Raw genomic sequence first — 17,276 nt, 5'->3', positions numbered from 1 at the left:
CATTGATTTTGAATTGGCAATGATTAGTACTATTACAAAATTATACCCTGAAACACAAATCCAAGGATGTTTCTTTCACTTTTTGCAGGTTTATTGGCTTAAAATTCAGAAATCATCCTTGGTTGAAGACTATTTAGCTAGCAGCAAACTTCAATTTGAATTAAGAAAACTAACTGCGGTGTGTTTTGTACCGCCTGAGAGTGTAGATAAGTACTACACTGCAATTACCAAATCAGATTTTTTTTACACAAAATGAAATTGGCACCTATACAAAATTAATTTGAGGATACACTGCATTGTGTTTTGTACCGCTCGAGAGTGTAGATAAGTACTACACTGCAATTACCAAATCAGGATTTTTTTACACAAAGGGCTCGATTCCGATTCGGGATAAAAAACCGTCGTACGATTCGTATTCGTAGCCGTCTCCGTACGAATGAAAAGTCCGTCCGAATTGCGTAGTACGATCCGAATCCCAAAAATACGTTCGAATATCAGCGAACCGTACGAACCACAATCGAAGACCCGTACGAAATGGCATCGGAACTCTAACCGTACGATTTGTAAACATGCCTTACGAACTAACAAGTATGATCCAGACCAGGGACCAAGTTCGTGATCTGTACAGGCAAACGTAGTCGCGCATGAAGCATGATTCGTACGGAAAACATCGCCTATGAGTGAGCCGCATCCAACAAATATGAACCGCATACCCCTCAATCAAGCGTACACGAAGCCCCGCTCCGAAAACGGACCGTAACAGCCAGCCGCACCAACTAATATTAAATATTTCTGTTTGATTGGCCATAGCCTATCGTAACGAATACCCATTAATTTTGCCAATAAAGTTTCTAGAATTACTCTTAGAGATATTCTTCGTAGGCAAAAGAATAGCCAGACAAAGCGGTAAATGATCACTCAGTGCAATATCTGAGACTTTAAATGATTTAATTCTATAAGCATGTTTGTTGGTTGTAAGAACATAATCAAGCGTGAAGCCACAACCCCTACCATTAAATGTTGGGGGCAGGGTAAATGGCAGTGCACATATTTCGTTTGCGAAACCGAGGTCAAGATTACACAGTAAGTCGTTGAGGTGATCACCCAAAGGGTAGTCGGTAAAATGCGATAGACACGAGCCCTCCTCCCATACCTTACCACATCTATTATCTTCTGCCATCTTACATAGGATGCAATTAAAGTCTCCTACCCAGAGGTCCATTGTGTGTTTCCGATTGCTTACAACCTGAGAGGACAATGCTTCAAACAATTTCTTAGTAACAGTTGAAACTTCACCCTGTAGAATATTATTGTAAAAATTAACCAGGGCAATCGCAACATCAGAGTCCAATAAAAGTAATAGAAACTGAAATTAAATTTCTTTGATGGACTCTAAGACTTCCTTTGAAATCAGCTTGTTTGAAAGATAGACACTCAATCCTCCCTTGGCTTGCCCGTCAATGACCTCAACAGCCGGGGTATGGTAGGTCTTAAACCCAAAACAATAGAGGAAGTGAAGAGGTCTGGACAGAATCACCCTCCAATCCGATATACATAAACAAAGAGATTCTATCAATGTGTGGTGATGTGAAATTTTTATTTTATATTTTTGTGGGTGGTGGAATAATTAACTCTCTCTTAGGGTGGTAAAGATGAGAGCACAATGTGCTTGTTAAAATACCCCTCACACACTAAAAAAATCCATTAGTGTCATGCTTCATCATTGGGGTCTTCCCGTCCCTCTACGGGGCGGGGCGTGCTACGACCTGACGAACTACGCGGGAGCACTGATAAGGTGACAAGGCTATGTGACAGTGCAAGGTGAGTGGTGTCAGTGAAGTGTAGGGACCTAGTAATGTGTGGGAATTAAAAAAGCTAAAAATCCTCTGGCTAGTGGAAAAAAACAATTTATTCACTTCCCTAGCTGGGGACGTTAAGAAGGGGGTTTTGAGGTAGAGCAAATAACTACTACCAGGTCTTAAACCCATTCAAATGGACCGCTTCCCTGCTCCAAGTTTTCCTGAAGGCAGATCGGGTCTTGATGCTGGATAAAGTCCTGCCAAAATGGATTATCAATTTTTTATTTAATTCCTGAGATATTCCATGATATAATATTGCATATTGGGAGTTCAATAGGAATCAAACCAGGAGATAGAGGCCTGAGCCCTTCCAGTAAAGACCCAGTCCTATTTGGGTGCTCCAACTCTAGATGAACCTCCAAGGCCACCTTACCCTCAATGGTTGTCTCAGTCCCAGTATTATCTATGTTCTGTAACTGATCATTAGTGATATCCTCCCGGAATAGTAGAGAGGTATAGTGGGCTGCTCCCCCAATTGAACTAGTAATAGGCACCTGTTGCAGTCAGTCATTACTCTATAAGCCACTTAAAGCCTCAAAAAGATTTGAAGTCGGAATACAATATCTTACTTTGGTTGGTCCCAATTGTTTTTCACCTGAGGAATAAGGTCTTCCAGAATACATGGGGCGATAAAAAAAAACCAAAGGCAAGATATTAATGCGTTGAGTATCAACTACCCCATTGAAGGCCCCCTCAATGATGTTTCGTACCAAATATGTAGATCTAAATGTTAAGATTACGCAGTCTCCATTAAAAGATTTCGAAGAGGTACCTATCCAGCTCACTCTTCTGACCATTTTAAATTCAGAGAACAAGGCATTTTTAAGTCCCGTTCTTGAAGTTAGAAAATTAAGGGATTTGTTCCTCGGGGTCGACCAGTGTTCAAACACGTTGGGAGGTAAAGCCGGGACATTGGCTAACACAACCGTGTACGATATTGCTTCTGGTGGCATATTTAGGGTAGGTAATGAATTAGCTAAGTTGGCCCTTTGGCCATCCTGATCGCTTCCTGTATGACGGTTTGTGTTACCATTATTGTTAATTTGATTATTTAAGGCTGTTTGGTCTACTGCGCTGTTTGCAGCGTTACCCCCTAAACGTGTGGGTTCTGGTTTATCCTTAACCCCCCTAGTTTTATGTTGTACAGGGTTGGTCAAATCCCCACTTAAGATGGGTACAGATGAGGGCGCTAATGTGTTAGCGTAAGTTGTCCGAATCGGATGGATGATTTTAGTCATCTGTTCCTTTATAATGCCTACCCTAGTTTCAATTTTGGTAATTTTCAGACAGATCGGGCTCAGGAGTGTTGATAACAGAGTCTCCATTTTTCCCCAGAAACTTTCATCATCAACCACGATCTTACCCACACTGGTTTGGGCATCAACATCAACTGTCTGACCCTCACCCTTTTTCCCCTTTCGTCCGTTTAAGTTAGGTACCGCTTTTCGTTGGGTACGGCTGCCCTTCCCCTTATATTTATTTACAGGCAGATCTTTATTAGTGTGATTTTGTTTGCTGTTTGCCCTCTGGTTCTTAAAGGTGGACTTTCAATATTTGACCTGTCCGTTAATACAGGATCAGGGGTTAAAGGGACATCACTCCCCTCCTGCCCTACAGAATCATCAATTAAGAGAGGGGGCTGAGCACTTACATTCAGCGGCAACATTGAAGGTGTTAAAGAAAGTCAACTAGGCAAAGGGGAAGGAACAGGTGGCAAATGATGCTGTATAGAGGGATTCTCATGATTCTGAGCACCTGGAAACCCAACATACGATGTCATAAGCATTGAATCAAAAGAGTTTACCAAAGCTGAAGAAGTATTTACAGATTGTAAGGGGGGGAGCATACCAGAAGAGAGAGAGAGACGCCTCTCTGTATTTACAATGGCTGAAGCAACTACCCCTATAGTCTTTTGCAACATTTTGTCTATAGCGGTCAAACTTGGAAGAGGGAGTAGTTGAAGCTACTTTTTTCCTAGTGCTGGGACTGTACTGCGTGAGAATATTTTTACCCATATTCCTCAATACAGAGGTCAATCAACAAGCTATTCAATTTGACTTGACAGTCCCCACAATAGTTAAAAATACGATGAATACCACAAACAATGTATCACTATATACTGAGATTCAACTATCCAGGCAAGGAGTGACTTTGACAGTACACCCAAAGCTTAGTAATTTTACCGCAAGTTCAGAGTTGCATCCAGCCAAGGGGGATGGCCCTGCCCTGCCTCCTCCTGCCCAGGACGGCCATAGACGGCCCGCCCTTTGCTCGGGCTTAGCCCGGCTGCGCCGGCACGCGTCCCGCGACGCGGTAACTCTGTTGACCTTAAGTGCGCCGCCTGGCACGAAATCGGCGTGTGGTGGGTGGCGCCAACCGCAGTGAGCGCTGGGAGTTGTGGTCTCCCCCCTTGGCGGCCGCGGAAAGATGTCTAAGTGCAGCGGCAGCGGGGAAGACCGGGAAGGAGCAGTTGCGTGTGGTGTTGCGTCCCTCAATGCCCCCAGAGCCTCCAAAAACGTCCTCGCCAACCAGGCAGTCCCCGTTATTTTCAATTACGGCAAGTTCCTTACTTTTCAGAGAAGTATCTTATTTGTAAACCAAGCATATAATGACATTAAATAAAGAAAACAATGTCAGGGTCTCAGTACATAAGATCACATAGCTATACGCATTTGGCCAAATATAAGTATCACAATCAAGAAGCGCTTTAGGTAGAATCAAATATGAACCGCTGCAAAGAGTCAGATATGTGTTGTAGTTGTTTTGTAATATTGATAGTGTGCAATAGAGGACAGGAAGTCAGAGATGAGACATATATAGAACAAATACATTGAATATTGATGTTAATACCCCTCAAATGGCAATCTATGTACAGTATGACATGAATATACAGTTGTAGTTACCTATTTTCTTTGCAAATACAGATGTTCTTTTTTAATCTTGTAAAAATACATGCATTTCACGATCAGTATTTAGTCCCCTATCGACTGCTCTTAATTTGATGAGCCATTTATATTCCAACTTTATTAATTACGCCACCCTATCCCCTCCCTGGGGGTTCGCTCTAACCTCAGCAATGCCATGGAATTTATTGCAAGTATTTCAGAGTCAGCATGTACCGTACCGTGTTATAGTGTATTGCCAAAGGACAGTTTTCATTTCGATTTCGGATCGCTCTGATATGCTCCTCTATACTCTCTTTTAGTGGTCTTATGGTACTTCCAATGTATATCTGACCACATTGACATATTATGCAATAAACAGTACATTTTGTATTGCAGTTGATAAATTGTTCTATGTGATGGGTTTGCTCAGTGTTTTACTTGAAAGTTTTCTTTTTATCATCGGCAAATTGACACACACAGCACATTGTGCATTTGAAAAAACCTTTCGGTTTGTTTGGAAGTCACATATTAGTAGTGTTGGTCCTGGTCTCATTACTTATTATGGAGGGACTTATGATGTTCCTAAGAGTTCTGCCTCTTCTGTACACGATTTTGGGTTTCTTAGCTACATAAGCATCCAGATCAGGATCAAGTTTAAGAAGCTTCCAATGTTTGTTTAGGGTTCTAAAATCTTGGTTGCTATGTGAATTATATTGAGTGATGAATGAGATTTTCTCGCCTTCATTTCTTTTTCTTTTTTTGGGCTTGCATTTGAGAATCTCTGTTCTAGATGTCTTGTCTATATGATTGTGAGCTTGATTCAATACGGACCTTTCATAACCCCTTCGCTACATTCACTATTTCCTGTTGGAAATCATTTTCCGAGCTGCAGTTTCGTCGCAGCCTAGTCATCTCTCCATACGGAATGGCTTGTATTTGGGAGATGGGATGAGCACTACTTGCATGCAACACTGAGTTGCATCGGGTGTCTTTTCTAAATAGTCTGCTCTCCAAGGGCCCATTGTTAGTAAACAGGGTTACATCAAGAAAATCCACACTGTTTTTGCTATAATTCGAGGTAAAGCTCAAGTTGTACGGGTTATTATTCATGTGTGTCACAAATCCCTTGAGTGTAATTTCATCACCTCCCCATATCAATAGTATGTCATCTATGAACCGACACCAATATATGATGTGGTTCGTTAACTGGGGTGGGCTGTATCTTCATACGTGAAATTCCTAAAAAAAAACATATAAATATTTGCGTAGGAAGGTGAAAATTTCACACCCATCGCCACACCCGAATGTTAGTGGTACCATATTTTGTTGTGGGTAAAAAAGTTATTATATAGAGCAAAGCGTGTAAATTCCAAGACCATCTGAGTGTGGTCATATAACGTTGCATCACGTTTAGATAGGAAATATGTAAGGGCCTCCATGCCCTTGTCTACAGGTATGCTTGTATAGAGGGCACAAACATCAAGGGTCACTAAGAAAAAGTCATCCATCCATAACAGGTCCTCCAATTTGTTAAGGTGATCCTTAGTGTCCTCTATGAAAGATGGAAGATTGCGCACAATAGGTTGCAAGGTGATATCTATGAATTCTGAAATGTGTTCAATAGCCCCACCAATCCCCGGAATTATTGGTCTACCAGGCGGTGTGGTGGTGCTTTTGTGGACCCTGGGTAGGATGTACATGTAAGCTGCCATAGGGTTGGGATATACTGCCCTCTCACTTAAACCCATTCTGGAGATAGGTGGGCGGGGGCATGGGGAGAGGATCTGGGAGGCCCCATATAGGACAAGACCTGGTATTTCTGCTGCAAAAAAATCACTGACCTAAATTCCTCCAATTCAAATATATATTTTGCGCATACACCACCGCTCAATTGATGGGTATATTTGATCCCTCCAGGCCCCATAGCACTAGATGCGCCGCTGATCATGCTGACTTCCTCCATTTAGCATGGGGATGCACGCAGGTATCTGCCTTCAGGTACGAGTAATTCAAGATCCTATCCTAAATGATTGCGATGAAGCTGGTCCCATCTCCACTCATTGCGCTGTTAGGCCACGTTGAGCCACTCCCAGTTGAGATGAGGTGATACACTGTCATTGCATTGTTGCTGGCAAAGCAACTGGTGTCTCTACATTGGGGTGCTGTCTCGGTTCCCACAGGGCACGGATGGATGAGAGGATCTGGTTGACGGTGAAACCATGAGCGGCACATACACCTCCTTTCAGCCCCCCTCCTCTGGACCCAAACATATATGGTATCCCCTGCATCAGTACCTGCTTGCTCATTCCTTGGATTCATTGCCTTTGGTCTGAGTCCTACTCAGCCCCGTACTGGATGAGGCACGGACACAGCATGTAAAGCCAATGCTGCGACCCATGATGGGTCTCCCAGCACTGTGTGATTTTATCCTGCTTGACCTTATTTATTCTCCTTGTGATGCTGATTGACACTGATTTACTCTGTCTCCCTTACTGGCACTATCCTGCCTTATATGACACTATTTTGTGACTTTACTCCTCAGCCATGCTTTCTAGGACTGCCCAATGCAATTGTAAATGCTGTGATTATACGAGTCTTGTTCCATTGATACCTGCTACGTTCTCTCGTAACGCAACTTGCTTTTCTGTGTCTAGTTTCTTTTTGTCCTCTTCGCTTTGTTTTCCACTCTGGTTTTGTAATGCTTTCCAAAAATCTATAAAAACAATTAAAAAAATGTTAAAAAGAGTCTGGAAGAGAAAGGGGCCTTGTTTACATTTGGGTTAAAATAAATGCTTCCCATTCTGGGTATACTTTTAACTGAATGTATGACGTTATTCCGCAGGCAAAACAGTCCGCATACAATCACAACGCATTTTTATCTCCGCAAATGTCATGACTTTGCATGTTTTTATAACGATGCAAAGATGACGAAAAAAATGCATATAAACATGAAAAAGTAAATTTTCCACGCAGTTTTTAACGTTTTCTTTTGCAACGAAAATAAAAGGCAAATAAATGCTTTTTTTTTTTTAAATGTAGTCAATTACCTACTGGCATGGGAAGATGGGAAAAACAGGGGTATTGGGTGGGTAAGTAATCTAAAAAATACAGATGTTTTAGGGTTGGCAAGTGTTTAAATATTTCTCGAGTACTGGAACGGGATGTCAATTGAAAACAGGGGTTTTGAGTGGCAGAGTAATGTAAATAATACTTGAGTACTTTTTAAAAAATTAGAATGTCATCCAAAATAATACAACATGTGAAATCTAATACTGTGACAAGATAGAAATGGTTTTGGTTCTGTTTGTAAATGAAAATACATTCTTCTAAAAATGAATACTTGAGTATTACCTCCAGAAACTATTTATTAATTTTAACAAATGTATAAAGTATTCTGGGACGAGAATACAGGAATACAGAGAATTTTGGAGGCTATGTGCCATAATTAATGTTTCTCAAAAGTTACCCGAGTATTAATGTTATTCTTATTTTGTTTTCATAAACAATATTTATTAAAACCAATTTTCAACATATCGCATAAACCATTTCTTTAAAATAATCTTTCAAATAAACATTTTTGCTCAGAAAATAACCTTTTTAAAACGTGTGTGACAATAACACAAACACAAATAGAAGAATAAGTCCCAAATAGAAGAATAAGTCCATCAACTATTTCCATTTATGTGCATGACATCTAAGAATGTCAAAATGGCGTCCAAAATGGGAAGCATATATTTTATAAAATGTATTTTTTCAAACAGATTTTTAAAGTATAAGTTTAGTCACCAGATGCAGTACAATTTCTAGTGGTTTACATATCATGTTTGTACTTTAAAAACTGTTCCACAGACAAAAACATATAAATTACACCACCCAACTTTTTGTGATCATTTATACACTAGCTACCAAAGTGACAGGACATGCTCTCTTGTCAGGAAGCTAATGTCAAAGATTTGTGGACACACGCTACCATCTACTGCCCAAAGTAAGTACAGTTTAAGACATTAAACAGCTTTTAATTTATTTATCCATGAATTAGTTTCAAGTCTATTTAAAGAATGTCATTTTTAAAACATGAATATTAAATGATATTATATAATAGAGCTAATTATTTAACAATTTCATAAAATGATTTTGCGATTTAAAAAATCCAGCAAGGAATAGTTTAACGACACGTCCCAGAATAAGGAATAATTGAAAATTATAAACAGATAAATCACATTTAATTTTAATGCTTTATTATTATATCAATAAATTGTTTGTATAAAAAATAATTTCATGATAAAAGAGGATTTTTATAAAAGTTTCAAATTATTATTTTACAGACGAATGTTTACCTTTTACAGACACATTCACCAACTGTTCTGTTAAATACATTGAGCATCTTTTAAACCTTTTTAAACAGGTAAATAATTATTTTTAAATTTCTTTTAAATTAAAAATGTGTTACAAAATGAAACTTGTTTTTAAAATCTAAAGTAAAAAAAATTATTAAAGAAACACATTATGTTTTTAGTAAATAAACATGATATGCCATTATTAAAAATATGCTTTCTTCTTAATAGATTTGACAGATTTTCCTCCAATAAAAACTAAAGAATCGCTCCTGAAACTCATTTGAAAAATGTTGAAGATATATACAGGAGGTTAGTATCAAATAAGGGTGTTTGCTGCAGGGAAACTGTTTAACAGTGTAGAGTTGCCACATAACTATTCAAACTCAAAAGGTTGAATAAATGCAACATATTTTCTAAAAAATATAACAATATAATTTATTTCCTTTTTTATCAATAGAAATCCATTAAAAAACCTGAAAACTATCAACAACTACCAAGAGTTTAACCTCATCAAAGCAATAGAAATCAAAATCAACTAAAGCCAGATGTAGAGCACATTAAAGAGGTGAGGTTAAAAACAACAAGAACACATACAGACTTTCATTTTGCAGATAAGATTCAAGATATGCAATAAAGGAAATTAATTTTCAAGTAACTTTTAACAAATTTCTAGGTATTTTTACAACATAGAAAGTGATGGTCAGTGTAAGGGTGCCACATAACTATTCTAACTCCAAAGGGTGTCTTCAGCAGGGAAAGTGTTGGTCAGTGTAGCGGAGCCAGATAACTATTCTAACTCCAGACGGTGTTTGCAGTAGGGAAAGTGCTGGTCAGTGTAAGGATGCCACATAACTATTCTAACTCCAAAGGGTGATGGCAGCAGGGAAAGTGTTGGTCAGTGTAGCTGTGCCACATAACTATTCTAACACCAAAGGGTGCTTGCAGCAGGGAACGTGTTGGTCAGTGTATAGGTGCCACATAACTATTTTTTTCCTACACCAAAGGGTGTTTGCAGCATGGAAAGTGTTGCTCAGTGTAAGTGTGCCACACACATTTAATTCTCAAACGGGTGATTAAATGTATATTAAATTAAAAAATTCAAACAACTTCATCTAAATATTTTTTTCAGATATTGAAGATATGTCCGAAAAAAGAGAGGCCAAATATGTTACATCTGCGAAATAGATTACATAATTAAGCAGGCTATCTTATGTTATAAGGATAGACTAACGGAACCAAGGAGTCATTTGAGGTGTATCCAATATCATTCATCACATTGCAGAGGCAGAGCAGTTACAATGGAAACTTTGTGGAGAAAACCACAGAACATAACCACTCTGCCTCTGCAATTGAGATTGAAATAAGGGAAAATATAAATCAAATGAAACATCTTGTATCCACCTCCAATGACCCCTGTGGTTCTATTTTGAGGGGGGTTTCTCAACATATTCCTATGCATGTTGCTAGTTCAATGCCTAGTATTCACAATCTGAGAAGGATTATCCAACGTCAAAAACAGGCAAATAACCCGCAACGCACGACTCCATAGACCTTTACTAATATTGTAATTCTACATGAACTAACACTATCTATAACTAACGAAACCAAAACCCTCAAAAACGTCTTTTAATTTTTAGCACACCACGTAATCTACTAAAATTAGAAAGTAGTGATATTTGGATGATGGATGGTACGTTTAAATCCACGCCCCACACATTTTCACAAATATACAATATTCATTCCTCAACCTATACTGAATTTTTATCAGTAAGAAAAACCAAAACACAAAATAAAAGTCCAAGAAAAGTAATAATTGACTATGAATTATCTATGATTAACACCTTTTCCAAACCCTATTAGGAAAACCAAATTCAAGGATGTTTTTTCCACTTTTCTCAGGTCCATTGGCGCAAGATTCAAAAGACATCCTTAGTTGAGGAGTACATAACTGACAGTAAACTTCAGTTGGAATTAAAAACTCACTGCATTGTGTTTTGTTCCACCTGATTGTGTAGAAGAGTACTACACATCAATTTCAGAATCTGAATATTTTGTGGATAAATTGGGCCCCATCCTAAAGTACTTCGAAGAAATTTGGATTGGTCATCTAAGCAGATCAGGCTGCAGGAGGAACCCAAGGTTTCCTATCCAAATTTGGAACTGCTACACGACCTGATTAGAGGGTGGAGCAAAAACTAATAATGCCATTGAGGGATGCCACAACTCCTTCAATAAATCTATTGATAAATCACACCCCAAATTTTTATCATTTTTTGGAAATTTTGAGGAAGGAGCAAAGTTTCCAAGAAATTAAGATTGTGCAGTCTTTGTCAGGAAGTCTGAATCCACGTACTTCCAAAAAAACAAAGGAAATGTCAGAGTATTGGCTTAATCTTTTGAATCCAAGACTTGAGAAAAGCCCAGGGGGGCGAAACGTACGTCGGCTGCTGCTGATTTCTGTCTATATGTAAATAGAATAAATAAATCAAAAGCAGGGGCGGCTGGTGTTCATGGGCGAGATGGGCGCCGTCCTGCCACCCTTGGGGAATAAAAAAATGATGAGCTGGAACACCGAGCAGCTAGCAATAAATTGTGCTGGCTGCTCGGTGAACAAACATGGGCAACTCCGGGTTTTTCTTTGAGGGGGTGAGGGATGATGGCATTGGCTCTTGGCTCTCTGCTGTGTGTGCATGCTTTTGGCTGGGCGAAGATTTCTTCGACCTGAAGCCAGAAAGCAGAGCAGTGACGACACACAGGTGGGCAGGGCCTGTGTATCACTGCCAGAATATAACTTTTCATTTGGGCGAACTTTGTTTAGCCCATGGAGGAGTCAGAAGCTCCCCATTCATACCAATGGCTGGGGGTAGGCCAGCCCAGCTTCTGTGAAGTAGTGGGGTGTGGCAGTGGCCTCCTCTGCCTCTTCCTCAAGACGTTTGTTGACAGAAGTGATTGGTGTGCTGGGGTCAGGGGGAGGGGTTAATCCAGAATTTTCCAGTTTGTTGTTTGGGAATCAGTCACGACTTGGAGGCCAGCGCAAGAGAACATATCAAGCTTCTGTGGGATTGAGGTGGTAGAGGTGAAAACTGTGCCACTGACTGAATAAGTAAGTACTATTGTGTAATAATTTTAATTAATGAACACAGCCGAGTGACCTGACCCGATGGCTGCCTGCAGCTTGAATGAAAGTGAAAGCGTGCATGACTAATTTAAAGGAACACCGGCCGGGCCTTTCACAGGCAGACAGACTGCCAGCAGCCAGTGAAAGGGTTGGCTGGTGTTTCTTCTAAATTAGTCACAATCTGTGTGTGTATGCTTTCATTGAGGCAGCCAGCAGGTAGACGGGAAGCCTGGTACTTTGCTTTGACCTTTATTACCGTTTTTTCTAGTGCAGGCCACCTCTTTCCTCTCAATTAAATAGCTATGAATATTATATTACCCCCACAAATGGAGCTCGATTTATTGTTCACATGCCTTAAATTAAATGTTGTTGTCATGAAGAAAGAGCATATTTACTCTTTTTAGGCAGTGTGTGGCTTTGCAATTGCTTTCACTTAGTTTGATTCCCTCAGATCAGCACAAGATTGGCCGCATTCTTCCCGCCACAGAGAGCTCTGTTCAAACAAGTGTCAATATGATGCAGCTGGGAGGGGCAGGATCTGGAGTCTGCAGCCCTCGTGCTGGGTCCCATCCCTCATCTTGGCTTTCAGTGATGTTTGTGGAATGTGCATGTAGCCCGGGCTTTTAGAGCTAAGCCGGAGCGTCACTATCACCATAGCCTGTATGTAGCTCTGTGACAGCCTGCCTGTGGCTGGTGGGAGCTCAGAGCTGGTACCTGCTGCAGGGCTGCGCAGATAGGGGCTCCACTTGTCGCCTTAGGCACCCCTCCCAGCTCGGGGTAATGATTTTTAGGGTTTAGCAAAGCTTTTGGTGGGCCGGGTCCTGCCGTTGCTGTGAGCACCGGCAGTTCTGAAAAGCAGAAGCCGAGACGGGTCTCTATCGGGCTCTCCATTTTTGCCCTTACCGTCAGCATGAAAAAAAAATCTTAATACTACAGCAATAACACCTTTCATTGAAGGTTTTTCAGGAGGGCAGCGCTGCATGAAGGATTTACAGGAGGACAGCGCTGCATGAAGGATTTACAGGAGGGCAGCGCTGCATGAAGGATTTACAGGAGGGCAGCGCTGCATTAGGTGCTGCTGGAAGAGAAAAACTGCAGGAGTTTTGCTGAACGGCTGCAATGTTTGTGCTGTGCTAAAAGATAGTGCTGCTTCGGGGGGGGGGGGGGTACTGCTTCAAGGCAGCACTGGATGAGGTAGTTGCTTTAGGACAGCTCTGCATGGAATTTTTGGTTTAAGAGCAGTACTGAATGGGCTGTGCCTCGTGCCAACACTGCATTAGTTTAGCTTGAGAGCAGAAGAGCACTGCATTTCTTTTGTGGCTTGCTGTGTCTCAGAATTCTGCCAATGTGCGACTGTCTCTGCATCCTGCCCATGGATAGCACTCCGTTCAGGTCATAGGGCTATTCTATATTGGAAGGTCCTTTTTTGGTCTTTTGCTGGGCAGAACGTTGTGTTAACGGATGTTTCTCCCTAACTCTTTCAGAACGGACGCTTTGATGTAACTTCAAATATACTCTATGTTTCTTTCACAGTCTCACAATGTCACACTCATAACGGAAGTATTTTCAATGTTATTTACAACGAAGCTATAGTTGTTGCTTATTTATCTTATGCAACTAATATGCGTTGACAAAGCTAAATAGTCCTGACTTATAGGTATGATGTTACTAGTTGTTTTATATATCTGGATGCAATGACAAAAGCAGCAAAATACCAGTTGGGCGGCACAATATGTTTCTAATATATATATATATATATATATATATATATATATATGTTTCCCTCGTCTTCACTGCTTCATTTTGCTTGTGATAAAGCGTCACTCATAGTCTTTGAAATGTCACTCATAATTATGCTGAAAATATGAAAATGTCACACATGGCAATAGGAAACCTTGACAGCTATGCTCTTAATCTGCTTCCTTCGGGGTAGTGGTGGGGGTTTGGAAGGGTGGGGGCGGGTGTGTGCAATCCGTGAATACAGGAGCATTCGCATTTTAAACCAACCTGGTGATGAGAAAAGCATTCTTGGCTGCGACAATAAGAACACTCCATGGGATGAGGGCCTATGGTGTTATTATTGCCTGTATGCGAGTGTCAACCTGAGGGGTGTTTGTGTGCCAGGACTGTCCACTGCATGTCTTTGAGAGGCTGCTCTTAGACGTGCATACATACCAGTCAGTTCTTGCAGTCAGTGTGTTTGCAGGGAATGTGCTTGTTTCTCGGGGGCCTGTGGGTTGACTCTCTTTCTATGTGAGTTGCAGATAGGTAATCATATGTTTTGTATGCATTGTCCATGGCGGCTATATTCAGGTCCATAGGAATTATGCAAATGTGTGGTAGCGAGTTTCCCTTAATTGTAGGTTTGCCACATTTATCGCATAATCCAGCATCTGCCGCATAATCTGCAAATTTTAACACAAAAAAATTGTTTCTCACTCAAACGATTTGAAAGTTAGTAGAAATACAGCAAAACGTGTGCAGCACAGTGGAAGGCACTGTGCAAAGTGTGACTGGTCACCTTTCTGTAGTTTATTGCTATGTTTGGGTATTAATGAGGAACAACTAATACCCAGACAGTGTTAACAAGTTTAAAAATGCTAAAATGAAGTAATGCTATCACAAAATGTGCTGCATAATTTGTCTGTTATTGCTGGATAATTTACTCAACCTTGCCACATAATTCGACCCTTTCCAGTCGCATGATTACAGTGGCCCGGACAATTTTTTATCATTAGTGTGGCTGTAGCATGAGTGTGCGTGCGAATGTGTGTCTGTCTGTCCTATGTGTAAGCACAGTGAAGGTGTTGGCTATGGTTTTGCATGTGAGGTCAAGCTATTGTGCACATGTGCATGCATTATGGTGGGAACGCTTGTGTATGTTGAAGGTGTTGTGTGTCACAGATGTATATGTGGGTGCCAGGTTTTTAGCTGTGGTCCTGTGGTGTGTCATAATATATGTCTACAGAGTAGGTGCATGGGTTTAGATGCATGTCAGTGTTTATTCCTGTGTTATATATGGGTGTGGGGGAGAAGGGGCATGTCCATGGCGCTGTCTGTAGGAGGTCTATGTAGGTGTTTCATTTGTGTCTATGGAGTGTTACGTGTCTGTTCTTGATAATGTTTATTGAGTGCATTTGGGCGTGTGTGCGCCCACACACCTTTTGTATGTTAACAGAGCTGAGTATGTGTGGCGGGTAGTATTTGATGTCTGGTATGTTGAGTGTAATTGTATGTTTGGTGCCAGAGATCTCAAAAGTGTAAGGGTCTATGCAGGCTCTGTGTGTATCGTGATTGGGTTGGTCTTGGATTTGGTGCATGCCAGTGTATCTATAGATGGGTGCATGGCCACTCTGCGATGTGGGGGTTTGTGTGAGTTGGATGTAGGCCTGTGGTATGTTTGATGGTACATCTGAGTGTGAGATGTGTTTGTGGAAGTTGTACGGGCCAGTAGAGTTTGTGTGCCTATGATATTTCTGGTGGCAGTTGGGTACTTCAGTGTCTGTCCTGGTAATTGTGAAGGGTTTTATGTGGCAGGTTAGTTCTTAGTGGTTGTTGAGAGTTTGTTTGTGCTATGTTTGGTGTTGTGTGGTTGGTTTGTTTGGGTAGTTGTTAGTGGTTGTTGAGTGTTTGCTTGTGCTATGTTTAGTGTTGTGGGTGGGTTGGTGCGTTTGGGTAGTTGTTAGTGGTTGTTGAGTGTTCACTTGTGCTATCTTTGGTGTTGTGTGTGGTTGGTGAGTTTGTGTTTTAAATGGTTGTGTAGTCGGTTAGGTTTGTGTATGAAGAGACTACATATTGCGTTGCGCTACATGCACTGGTTGGTGTGCATTCTCTTTGTTTAAAGCCGGGTTGTTTGGAGCTAGGCCAGACTATGAAGCGAGGAAGAGGAGGAGAGATGAGGAGTGGCCTTGAGGGCAACCCTGGGTCCCCTGGCAACAATCGAGATGAACTGTTTTCATTCCATTTTTGGCAGCCACTTACACGGAGCAGGGGGTCAGGGTGGGAGCGAGGGGCATGCGGGGCACACTCTGAGGATGTGGCATGCACAACAGTTTGTGTACAGGCTCTCACTTTGGGCTGGTAGACGTGGAGAGCGCATGTGTTTACAAGATTGATTCGCTCACAGGAGGCATCCCCATGGACTGACTCACCCTGTGACACCCAGCATACATGCGTTGGCAGATGCGTGTGCCAAGGTCCAGTAATCGCTTCTAGGTAGCACTTGTTGCTGGGCTATCCCCTTCAACCTACAGTGCCAGTAACCATTAACATCAGCTATTTACCCGCCCCTTTAATAAACCACTTTAATTGGATAATGCTGGATCTAAGGGCAGTTATTTATGCACTAGTGGGAAACCCAATAAGAAAGTGCCTTAGGTCATGGTTGCCATCTCTGCCTTAAAGTGGCAGTTGCTCTTTTTTACTATGCCTGGCAACTGCGAGTTCTGCTACACTTTGAACCCTGTTTGGCCCTTGGTGGCCCTTTTGTTGTTTTTCCTCGGTATACGGCGACCTTTACTTTAGTCTCCCATTATTCCTGTGACCTGGAAGATTTGATGATTCCTCAGAGCACTTTTCTTTACTTTTTGACCTCTGGAATATTTACACTTCCATTTTACGTGCGTTAGTTCAGTTGTTTTAATTGAAACAAACAAAAACTACAATTCCCAGAGTGCACTGATTTGTCAAAAGAAATACCAAGAGAGCCAGCGTAGTTTTCTGGAGTCGGTGTATACTCAACTAGCAGCCCTAAAAGGACGCTGAGCTAATTCGCTTACCGTGATGTCAGCCTCTTAACTGGTGTAATAACTGGGTGGTAAGTAACAGACTGTGGCCAAGTGGCCCTGGCTCACGGGGGCGTGGCTTGGACCTCGCTGGGCATGGTCGCTTGGGACCCGAGCTCCGGGCCGACCCCCGGACTTATCCTGATTGTGACCCCCCCCCCCCGGCGGCGCTGCTGGCACGGCACGGTCCCTAAGCACTACGGGACGCCTCGGCGGCGGCTGGGTGAAGGAGGGGACCCCCGGCTGCCTGGATCTCGGCGATCTGGGAGCAGTCCCGATTGCGCCGGTCGGCC

Source organism: Lissotriton helveticus, chromosome 6 (assembly GCF_964261635.1).
Source record: "Lissotriton helveticus chromosome 6, aLisHel1.1, whole genome shotgun sequence".
In the NCBI taxonomy this organism is placed as follows: Eukaryota; Metazoa; Chordata; class Amphibia; order Caudata; family Salamandridae; genus Lissotriton; species Lissotriton helveticus.
The sequence above is the reverse complement of the archived record's forward strand: the minus strand, read 5'-3'. Positions refer to the sequence as shown.